We start from the raw sequence: 10,594 nt of genomic DNA on the forward strand, positions 1-10,594 counted from the left end.
TTTATATTGAAAAATATATTATCAATTATAATTTTTACTACTGATTGAAATCAACAGTTTTCTCCAACTAAAATTCTGCTTAGCAATTAGGTACCGTCTTAATAAATATTGTTGAAAATTTCATTTAAAAAAAAATGGATGTTTTGTATTCAACGACCGTTTTATTAGCTAATTTTATTTGAGACGTAACTAGGGGATAACGCCTGATTTTATACCAAGTAAACATCCCGGGGCCACTTTATTAAGTTTATCAGCCATAAGAAGATACGAGCCAGCCGAGAGAGGACCCGGGCGGATAGAAATACAGAAAGGGCAGTGGAGGTGTAATTGTCATTGGCCCAGTGGGTTTCTACCTCTGATTCCGATTGGTCCACGAATGGCCCCTCCCACAGCAATAGATAATATACAATGCCAACTCTGGAATCGTATTGATTCTTAAGGCGTGGCCGCTTCCCCCCCTTTTCCTCCTTCTACCGCAATTCTCCTCCCCCCCACCCACCTTCTACTCCTCGTGTCACTACCCCCCTCAACCCCCTCCCGTTCTGGAAAGCCCTCTTCCCGAGTGAGAGAGAACTTTTATATGAAATTCTATCCAACTCCGGTATTAATTTTTAAAACCGTTGCCGCTAGCAGCCACCGAACCAGCTTGAATATTTTATACCTGACATTGCTTTTTCTACCGACTACAGAGCGTATAAATTTCGGTTCTCCGTCTCACCACCCCCACCCTTTTATCAAGGGAAATTCTTTTCTTCTTTCGAGCGTTAAATATTTTATAAAACCTTGGGAGAGGAGTGAATTTTTTTCTTTTTTTTTTTGTTAAATAATGGCTCTGGGAGTTTTCTTTACTAGACAAAACTGAAAGATGATGTTCTCCTTCTTAACTGTTTAAATTCTCATTAAAATTTTAGGGAAAGTTTATTCTTAAACACGGCGAATAATTTTATTGCTTATAAACTTGAGCCCGACACTTGTATATTAAGCACCAATTTGAGAAGGAGGCTCTAAAGTGATCTTTGAATATCGTATTTACTTATTTACATAATTAAATATTTATGGAACGAGGTAGCCTGAAATGTATAGAGCATCTTATGCTCAACGGTCCAGATTATTTAGAAGATAAATCAGGTGATTAGAGAACTGTACTGACCTCTACTAGTGTCTGCTTCTTAATCCTAAATGGTTATAATTATAAATGATGACATTAACTCGAAATAATACACCTTAAAAATTATTTTAAATTTTCCTTATTCTCTAAAAAATATTTAGGAGTTGGTTTCTTCTGTGTTTAAGGCATTCGTTACTGAAGCACACTTTATAAAATCAATATTTATTGATTTGGAGGATAAATCTAACGATTGGGCTTGGATGCTGACCACCACTTAGTGTAGTAGTTCAAGAAACTGTAAGCCCTTAACAAACATTGAACCTAAGACTTACCTTGTGGGTATTGGAAATAAAATTTATTATATTTATATGCCTATTTTTATTTATTTCATTTTTTATACATTAATTCCATTAAAATAACTAATAATTTTAATAACACTCATTCTTCTACTTTTTTTCCCTAAATTCTAGGCTTTACAGTCAGAACAGAAGCTAAGAAAATTAATTTAATTGTTTATAATAGATTGAGGAAAAGTCAATTCATTGCATTATACTGAACATTAAATTTATTCTGAATTTTTTTTCACATTTTCCTTAAATTTCGAAGGAGGAAAATTACTTAGAAAGAATGAAATAGGATTAGATAAAATATGAGAAATATTAGGAAAACAGAAAATAAAATGAGAATAATACCAAGTTCAGTCCTTTTAATGCATAGTAATACTTGGATAGGTAATTTGGTTTCCTTTTAATTAACATAATGCTGTAAACAAAAGTGACGAAATAAATAGTACATCGTATTAAAAGCGCAGCGGACTGATCAGTATAGTAAATAAAATAGAATATTATAGTATAAGGTAATATGAATTATATCAGTTAATGTTATTTTAAAAGTAATGTGAGTAATGAATTATATCCATTAATATGTATATATTGTTGCCTTATAAAAATTGTAGAAATATAGACCCCGAAGACGTAAGAGCACTTCGAAATATCGGATTTTAAAAAAAATTGTGCTTTATATCAATGAAGGTTTTGGAAAGTATCTTCACTGAAGTATTTAGATTATTGAATTATGACTTTAAACTACGTAAGTATTTCGTTACTTCTAATCTGGCTATAAGATCTATAATCAGGAAAAAAAATTTGGTAGAGAAGAATGTGTTATTAAAATTATTTAGTCGTTAGTGTAGTTATTTATGAAAATAAAATATATTAATTTAGAAATATAAAAATATTTTTTAAAATAAAAAAAAAAACTATATCTCAACAATCCGAAGATTCAGTTCAAGTTAAGAGCATACAACTGTTACATAATTTGTGGTCACCATTCAAGCCTAGGTTTATTCCATAAACCAATAAGAGATGTAACAAATATTCACTTTAATTAATTTTAAAAAATTGTATAATTTATGAAACTTCATAAAATATTATATTGCAGTAATTATAATTTACTATTACTGTCTATTAGTAATAATATTATTACCTACTATTAATACTATATATATAATACATCTCTATATTACCAATTCAGAATTATGAAATTTCGAGTTTGAATCAATTTATATTGCTAATTTGACTATAGATGTAAGTGTAAATTATATAATTTGGTTAAACATTGAGTTAATTTAAATAAATTAATTGGTATACATTTATGTCTCAACACTCTTTATTGCACCATCAACGGTTCAACGTTTTGGCTAATTCGGCCATCCTCAAGGACAATCTTAAATATAAATTTAACCTCACATCCAATTCTTTAAAAATATTTTGCAGGCTTTTCTGCCGAGATCATTAATTACAAGTCAAATTATCTCATTTAAATTAATTTGTCATAATTTCATTAATTTTTAGATCAACTTAACACTATCAACTATCATATAAATAAACAATTATAAAAAAAAAAAGTTTGTTTATATGATAGTTGATAGTATTACGTTGATCTAAAAATAAAAAGTTTAAAAATTAATAAAATTGTGACAAAATAATTTAAATAAGGTAATTTGACTAGTAATTAATGACCTGGACAAAAAAGCTTGCAAAACTTTTTTTTTTTAAGAATTGGATGTGAGGTGTAAATTTATATTTAAGATTGTCCTTGAGGATGCCCAAATTGGCCGAAACGTTGGACTGTTGATGGTATAATAAAAATTATTGAGACATAAACTGATAGCAATTAATTTTTTAAAATAATAAATACTAGTCTCAAGAAATTGAAATGATTTATATATTAATTTAATGTTATTTAGTTATGTAATAAAGAAACTAGGAATCTGTGCCGTAGGATATCGATCGACGAGATATCTCCCCTGTTTGGATGTGGGCTATTCGGCCAACCCTAGGGGGTCCCCATCTTTATCGATCATCTGCTTCTTATTTCTGTTATCATTCAAGAAGGGGACATAGTCGGGCCTCTTTCTTTGAATTATTATTATTCTATAATTTTCAAAACGATTCCATATCATGTTTACTTCCACTTAGTCATAGTAAGCAATCGTGAAAAATTTCGAACCCGCGATTCAAACGAAAATATATTTGAAGTTCGCCTGGACAAATAACCAAGTCTCCCAAAATGGTCTGTGGGTTTGTGTAACCTAGCTCATGAACTATGAAGTTACGTATTTAAAATAGGTGTATACAAGAAATGTTTTCGTTAGGAACAATCATTTTTTTTTTTTTTTGTATATGGATAATTTTATGAAAAATAAATGTAAAAAGATGAGAACAAAAATGAAAATATACAAAAAAGAAAATATTTAAGGATTAAAACAATAAGGAAAAAAAAATCATGAACTACTATTATGTATTTTAATATTTACTGCCTATGCCTACGTAATATGAGAATAATAAGTGTTTGTCCAACCAGATTTAGTATGCTGTGTGTATAGTAACCCAACGTAGTTGGGCCACATTTTTTTTTAATAAAGTGTTTCTCTCCTTCCTTGAAAGCAACTAATATATATTTGATTATTATGTCCAATCACTCCACGCCAAATACAATACATAATGAAGTATCTACCCAGAAACCCCTCCACCCCATAAAAAAAAAAAATTGATTCTTTAGTGAAACATTTCCTATATCGTGAAAATGAAGAATTAAAAAAGTCAATAAAAACTTCTATAGTGAAAAAATATTTAAACGGAGGGAAGGGAACAAATTTAGAATTTAAAAAATAAAATATTAGTTTCGGTACTTTTTAAAAATGCTTCTTGATTTGTTTTTTTATGAATCAAGTGGAAACAAAAGCATATAAACAAAATTTATCATTGACAAAAATTTACATTTGCTTCAGGGAGGGGGAGATGGGGGCAGAAGCTCCCCCCCCCCCCCTTAGAAGTAAAAAATATATTAATATTTTTTTTCTAACTAATAATTGTAATAACTCATACAGTACTGCTATAATTATATATAACTTTATTTAAATTTTGGTTTCATTCACCTTACCCGTACTGAAATGTCACAACCTAAATGACAATGGCTTGCCCCCCTCTAGTTTTGATCCTGGGTACTCCCTTGTAAATAAATATGGATCAAAACCGCATTTAAAAATAGTAAGAGTAAATAAACAGACGATGAATAGAAAATCGAATAAAGTGTAATGAAATATAAGTTACTTACCAAACGGAACTTACTTTGTTACCGCACATCCTAGGTTCGTTTATTTGGATTTTTCTCCTTTTAGCATAGTTCCATTACATCATTTGTTTTTTTAGTTTAAAATTAATCACTGATTATAAACAAAGTTTATGTGATAATGATTGCTGTAATAAGCATGAGATATATTTGAGATAAATGAAGGAACTTAGATATGATGTAAGAACATCAATCAGCAGTATTAAGAGGTAATTAATTAATGTATTTAAGAGTTTTTTTAGGACACTTAGAACGACTCTAATCCGCTTTCATTTCGTATCCAGTCCAAAAATCAATATTTTTTTTTTATAAGAGAATTTGTGAATAATTTTAACAAAATACACTAAAAACAAATTTGAATTGATTTATTTTTTAAAAAATAAATAAATTCTCTTCTTTACTGAAAGCGTATTTTGGTTTTTCTAATTTGCAATATATCTGAATAACCAAATTTTACGATATTCTATTTCGTTGACACTAACGGATCCGTAAGATATGCCGATATTGTCCCATTTATAAAAATCGTAATATTATTTTGGACTCCCTAGGGATCATACACCATCACCTGCATGGGAATTAGCTCGGAGATTATCCATTGTTTTATTTATTTATTTCAGTATGTGGGCCTGTCGATTTGTGTGTTTTATCTTATGTATTCATTAAATTATTTTATTTTATTATTATTTTTGGTTATTTTTTTTAAACTTATTTATTCATTCAAGTATTTCTTTTAACCAACTTTTTATTATATTTTCCTTTAAATCAATGTATTAGTTTTGTTTTGGTAAAATGTATTTATTTGTTTGTTTTTCTGTAAACTTATCTACTGCTGTCACTATCTAGTAATAATAGTGACAGCAGTAAATAAGTAAGGTGAAATAGCAGTTATCAAGTATAACAATATACTAAAGTTGTTCAACAAATTTGATTGTAGAAAGATGAGAACTTATTTAAAAATTCAATTTTTTTTTTTGCTTATAACTTGCAAAGTTATATTGAAATAGTCTTATAATTTTTCAATAACTCATGGTTTTCACGCAATGGAGCTTTTGAACGTGGTAATAATCAGGTTAAAAACAGAAATTATGCGGAAATTATCAAAACTCAATTAAAGTAAAATTAATTTCCATTCAATGAAGACAAATATTTATTTTAATTATTTAATTTATTTTATTATCAACAATAGTTTTCTCAGGTTATTTAATTTTTGTAAATATTATATTCTATAGGAAGTTTTTATTAAAATATCTTCCACATATTTCATTTATCTATGACGTTTTACTTTACATTGTCCATGATCAAACGTTATTTAAAATTCTAATGTCAATCATTTTATATGCATTTCAGCATGTCTACAATTATTAATCATTAATATTATATATATTTTGGTACTAGTATGAGTTACAGTAAGTACAACTTACTAGTAAACATAATTATTACAATATCACTATTGCAGGATATTAGTATAAAATTCTAATTTACATTATATAATAACATAATAAGACGTAAATGATGCCTCTATGTAACTTAATAATAAATTGTAGAGAACTATATCAACTTTTTTTAAATTATAGGATAGTATTCTCTGTAAATTGCTTACTAAAACCAATAATACTTCATTTATAACACTGTTTTTTTATGGTATAATATAATCCAATAATTGATTTTTATATAATTAAAATTATTCCTATCGCAAATCGGTCTTCGCAAGATGACCCAAATGGTTAAAAGTTCCTAAGAATCGCATATAAATAAACAAATATCAAACAAACCTGATTTATGAGTGGTGTTAGGTTGAGGTTCAACAAGACTTCCACAGTAGAAGTAGAAGTGATACTAATCAAATATCATAACCATTTAATCATAACAATGATTTATTTATCATTACAATAATCAATTAATCGCTCTTGTTGTATCACTGATATTGCTAAGTCATTCAAAGCTCCTGTCGAGGGTTATCGAAAAGTTTTAAAATCAAACAGAAATAATCTAAGCCTTCTATATATTGTTAAAGCTGATAGCTAATTCAAAAATGGCCAAAACAAATATATTTCAACACCAAAAAATTAAAACATTCATAAAAAAATATATTTCAAATTTAATAAAAACATAAATATATATGATATACAACAAGACTATTCAGAATTAGAGAATATAAACCAAACTTCTGGTGCGGTGTACGCGTCACACAACTTTCACTTACTGACCAACTTTCAGTTGAAATTAATCCTCACTCAAAACAGATATTTTTATCTTATTCACTGTGGCTATACTTTCTCGCACTAATGTCAAAATGAGCCTTTAAGTTTGAAATTGACTAACTCAACATTTTTCAGAAAAGTATATTTGAAATTTCAAGTTGAAAATTTTTCTTCTACAAAAGTTTTAAAACTACCTATTGGTAGCATTCAAATGACGTTTTTACATTATGAGGTCTCGTGGCCATCCTCTTTTCATGCGCCTCGGAGGATTGTCAGGAATGGAAGATTGAACAAGGTTAGATACTAGTGAGTTTGGGAGGTTAGGGAGTTAATAATGGAAGAAATAGATCGGGCTAGATCGGTCACATATAAAACATTAAGGTCTTGATGTATGATTTTATTTGACAAAGTAATGGGGATTTTACAGAGAGCATTGAGGATTTTACGAAGGATTTTGGATTAGATGCGAGAGGAATTCGAAGGTTTAGTGGAGCCACAGAGCTGAACTCCGTATGTTCAGATTGGCCTTATTACAGTCATGTAGATCAGTCTTATGTAATGAATTGGAAGTTTAGACCGATTGCCCAGTAAGTGCTGTATTAGTTCAAAATCGAAGGCCAGTTCCTGTCTTTTCAGTCTTGTGTGAGGATTCCAGGTTCGTCATTTGTACAGATATAGTCCAAGGTAGCGAATCTGTTCGACAGGCTTATTCAGAAAAAAGTATAATAGAAAAATGTAAAAAGTTATTAAAATAGAACACCACTAAATTTTACATTCTGCTCCTAACAATTTATTTGATGCTAAATTGTTATAGAACCAATATTGAAAATACCAAGAATGATTTAATGGAGTTAGTTCTCCTGTCAACTGAAAGGCTTATATATAGTTTAAGTGAAATAAAAAAAGTATTCATTCAATAATAATTTCGAAAAGACATCAGTTAACAGAGTAATCGGAATGGAAATATGCGCATGCGCTCTCTCAGTGAATCTTCTGTTAAAAGAGATAATTTATTTATGTGTTTTTCGACATTCCCCATTACCTTCTACGACTTTCTGCTCATAAAAATATTTTCTAATGGCCTATAGTTCTTGTGGATTCTTAGCCTTCACCTCTGTCTATCTTGGGCGACGGGTTTGCTATTCATCACATGGCGTTCTTCTTGATCCTGTCCACCCATTCAAGTTTTAGACTACCTCTTGATCTGGTTGGCCGAGGCGTTGATGAAGAGAGGGCCTGTTGGGCGGCTTCTTGCCACATGTTCTGCCCACTGTAACCGCCTTGCTTTCATATCAAGCGTGATTGACTACTGCGTCTCTGATTAATTCCTCGTTCGTCTTCCTTCTCCAGATTCCTAATTCCTTGTCACACTTTGGACATACTATCACCCTGAGAACTTTGCGTTCAAATTTATCAATATTTTTCTCAAGGGGGGCCAGTAAGGGTCCATGTCCCACAACCGTACATCACTACGGGTTTTATGATAAGAGTGTATATCTTTAGCTATAGCTTTCTTGAGATTTTCTTTCATCTTAGTTTATGAGAAATTGAAAAGAAGGCTTTATTTGCGCTGAGGATCCTCTGGTCTATTTCGCTAAGCTGGTTGTTAATGGAGGTTACTGAGGTCCGAGGTATTTGAAGCTGTTATCTTTTAGAAGAGAATTGCTTATGTTTTCTACATGTACACATTCATGCTTACAATCATGTACATTGCTTTACACAGATTTACTTGTAAGCCAATATCTTGGTGAGAAAGCCAGTGCTAGATATCTTCCGCTTTACTAGCCATCCTGGCTCATATTTCCTGACTGTTAGGTCATCGGCATATGCCAGATATTCATGCATCAACCCCACTTACACTCAACCGAGCACTCTGCTGCATTCCCGGACCAGGTTGAATATGATCGAGGAAAGGAAGTCTCCTGCGACTTCACTGCGAAAGTTTTGGTCATCTGTCCCTCAGCAAGTACTCTACATTGGATGCAAGCCCTTGTCATCATATCAACTTCCCTGGAAATCCCAGTTCGGTCATAATTTTCCTAAGACAATTTCTATAGACTGAGCCATAGGCCGCTTTTGAAGTCAATGAATAGGGCATATAAATCTTCTTCCAATTCCCACCTTTTCTCAAGTATCCGTTTAAAGATAAATATTTGGTCCAAAGTGCTTTTACCTCCCCGAAATCCCTTTTGGTACTCACTTAGCGTGATTTAACTTGCTTTAATCTGATATTAAAGACAAACTAATTTTACACTGATATACTGAGCAACTTTTATCCAAATCGTTGAAGCTGTTTTCAAGGAAATCGAAAAACATGGGTAAAATCGATTCTCTAAATAGGCGCTTATGACTATTTAGTAATTATTTTTTGAGTTTAACAGTTAAAAAAGTTGCAGCTACACACCAGTCCTCAATATGCAATTTCAGTTCCTATGACTTTCCGTTTTTGAGCTAGGTTGTTCAAACACACACCATTTCCTAAGACAAGGTTAATTGAACTCAGAAGACCTCAAAATGTTTATTTCTGTAGAAAACTTGGAATTCGAAAATTTTCATGATACCAATACTTCCCCATACTACATGTTTCATATATAGGTAAGTGAAAGTAAAAGGTCTTAGTTTAGAATAACACCATTAGAAAGTTGGAAATGTTTAAAGTAAGTTAGGATTAATATTTTTATTTTTAACTCATTGACATTTCAATAGGTGTTTATATTATATATTTATAATGAATAAAGTTTTTTAATTAAAGAAATAATAGGAGTGACAATTGGGCCAGCTTGTTATGCAAGAAATCAAAATAGATTTATAAAGTGCTGACACTAATATTTATACATTAACTTAAAAATAAGAAAAAATATTTTAAATAATTTGGAAGAAAGTTTAGTCAACCCTCAAAATAGAATATACAAGATGTACTTATGCTAGAATAAACAGTTAAATTAATGAAAATAATACAATTGTGCCAATACGTATATTTCTTTGCTTAATGATTATGTATGTTTTAAATTACTTTTATAAATCTTTAAATTACTTTTGTCGGTATCTTCCCTTGATAATGAATCCAGTACCATATTCATGGGATCTTTCACTGCAGCTGCAGTAAATTGCATGACATTTCTTCTCAATAATGCCCTGACCATTCCTCTGGATTTCCTGGATAGCAGTTATGTCTAGATGATAATTTTTAATCTATCCTAAGAGCAATTTTAGTGCTCCGGGTCTATAGAGAGACAGGACATTCCAATATCCTGGGTTATATTTGAATCTGGAGTTGCCGGGCTGTTTCCTTTGTTGACCATTTGATTCCAAAGCTATTTTAGATTTCTTGATATGTTTGATTTTTTGGGTAGTGGGGCTATCAACCCAGTCTACCTACCCTAGTCTGCCGGTGGGGTTGCCACCTTTCCCTGCAGACACCCCCTCTGGGGCGGCTACCTAAGGAAAGTGTATATTGAATGTGCCTTAGGTTACTGTACGTTCCTGAATGTGGGTGTATGTATGTAGTGTGCTGACATCAGTGTTTTAATGTGTGTTTGTCAGTATAAATGTTGTTTTCCCCAACCTGGAGGACCAGTAGTTGATTGCGATGCAAGATCTGATGAATTTGTCTCAGGAAGAGAACCAGAGAGAGAGAGAGAGAGAGAGAGAG

The sequence above is a fragment of the Halyomorpha halys genome, unplaced genomic scaffold (genome assembly GCF_000696795.3).
Source record: "Halyomorpha halys isolate HHAL.00 unplaced genomic scaffold, Hhal_1.1 Scaffold257.1, whole genome shotgun sequence".
Lineage (NCBI taxonomy): Eukaryota > Metazoa > Arthropoda > Insecta > Hemiptera > Pentatomidae > Halyomorpha > Halyomorpha halys.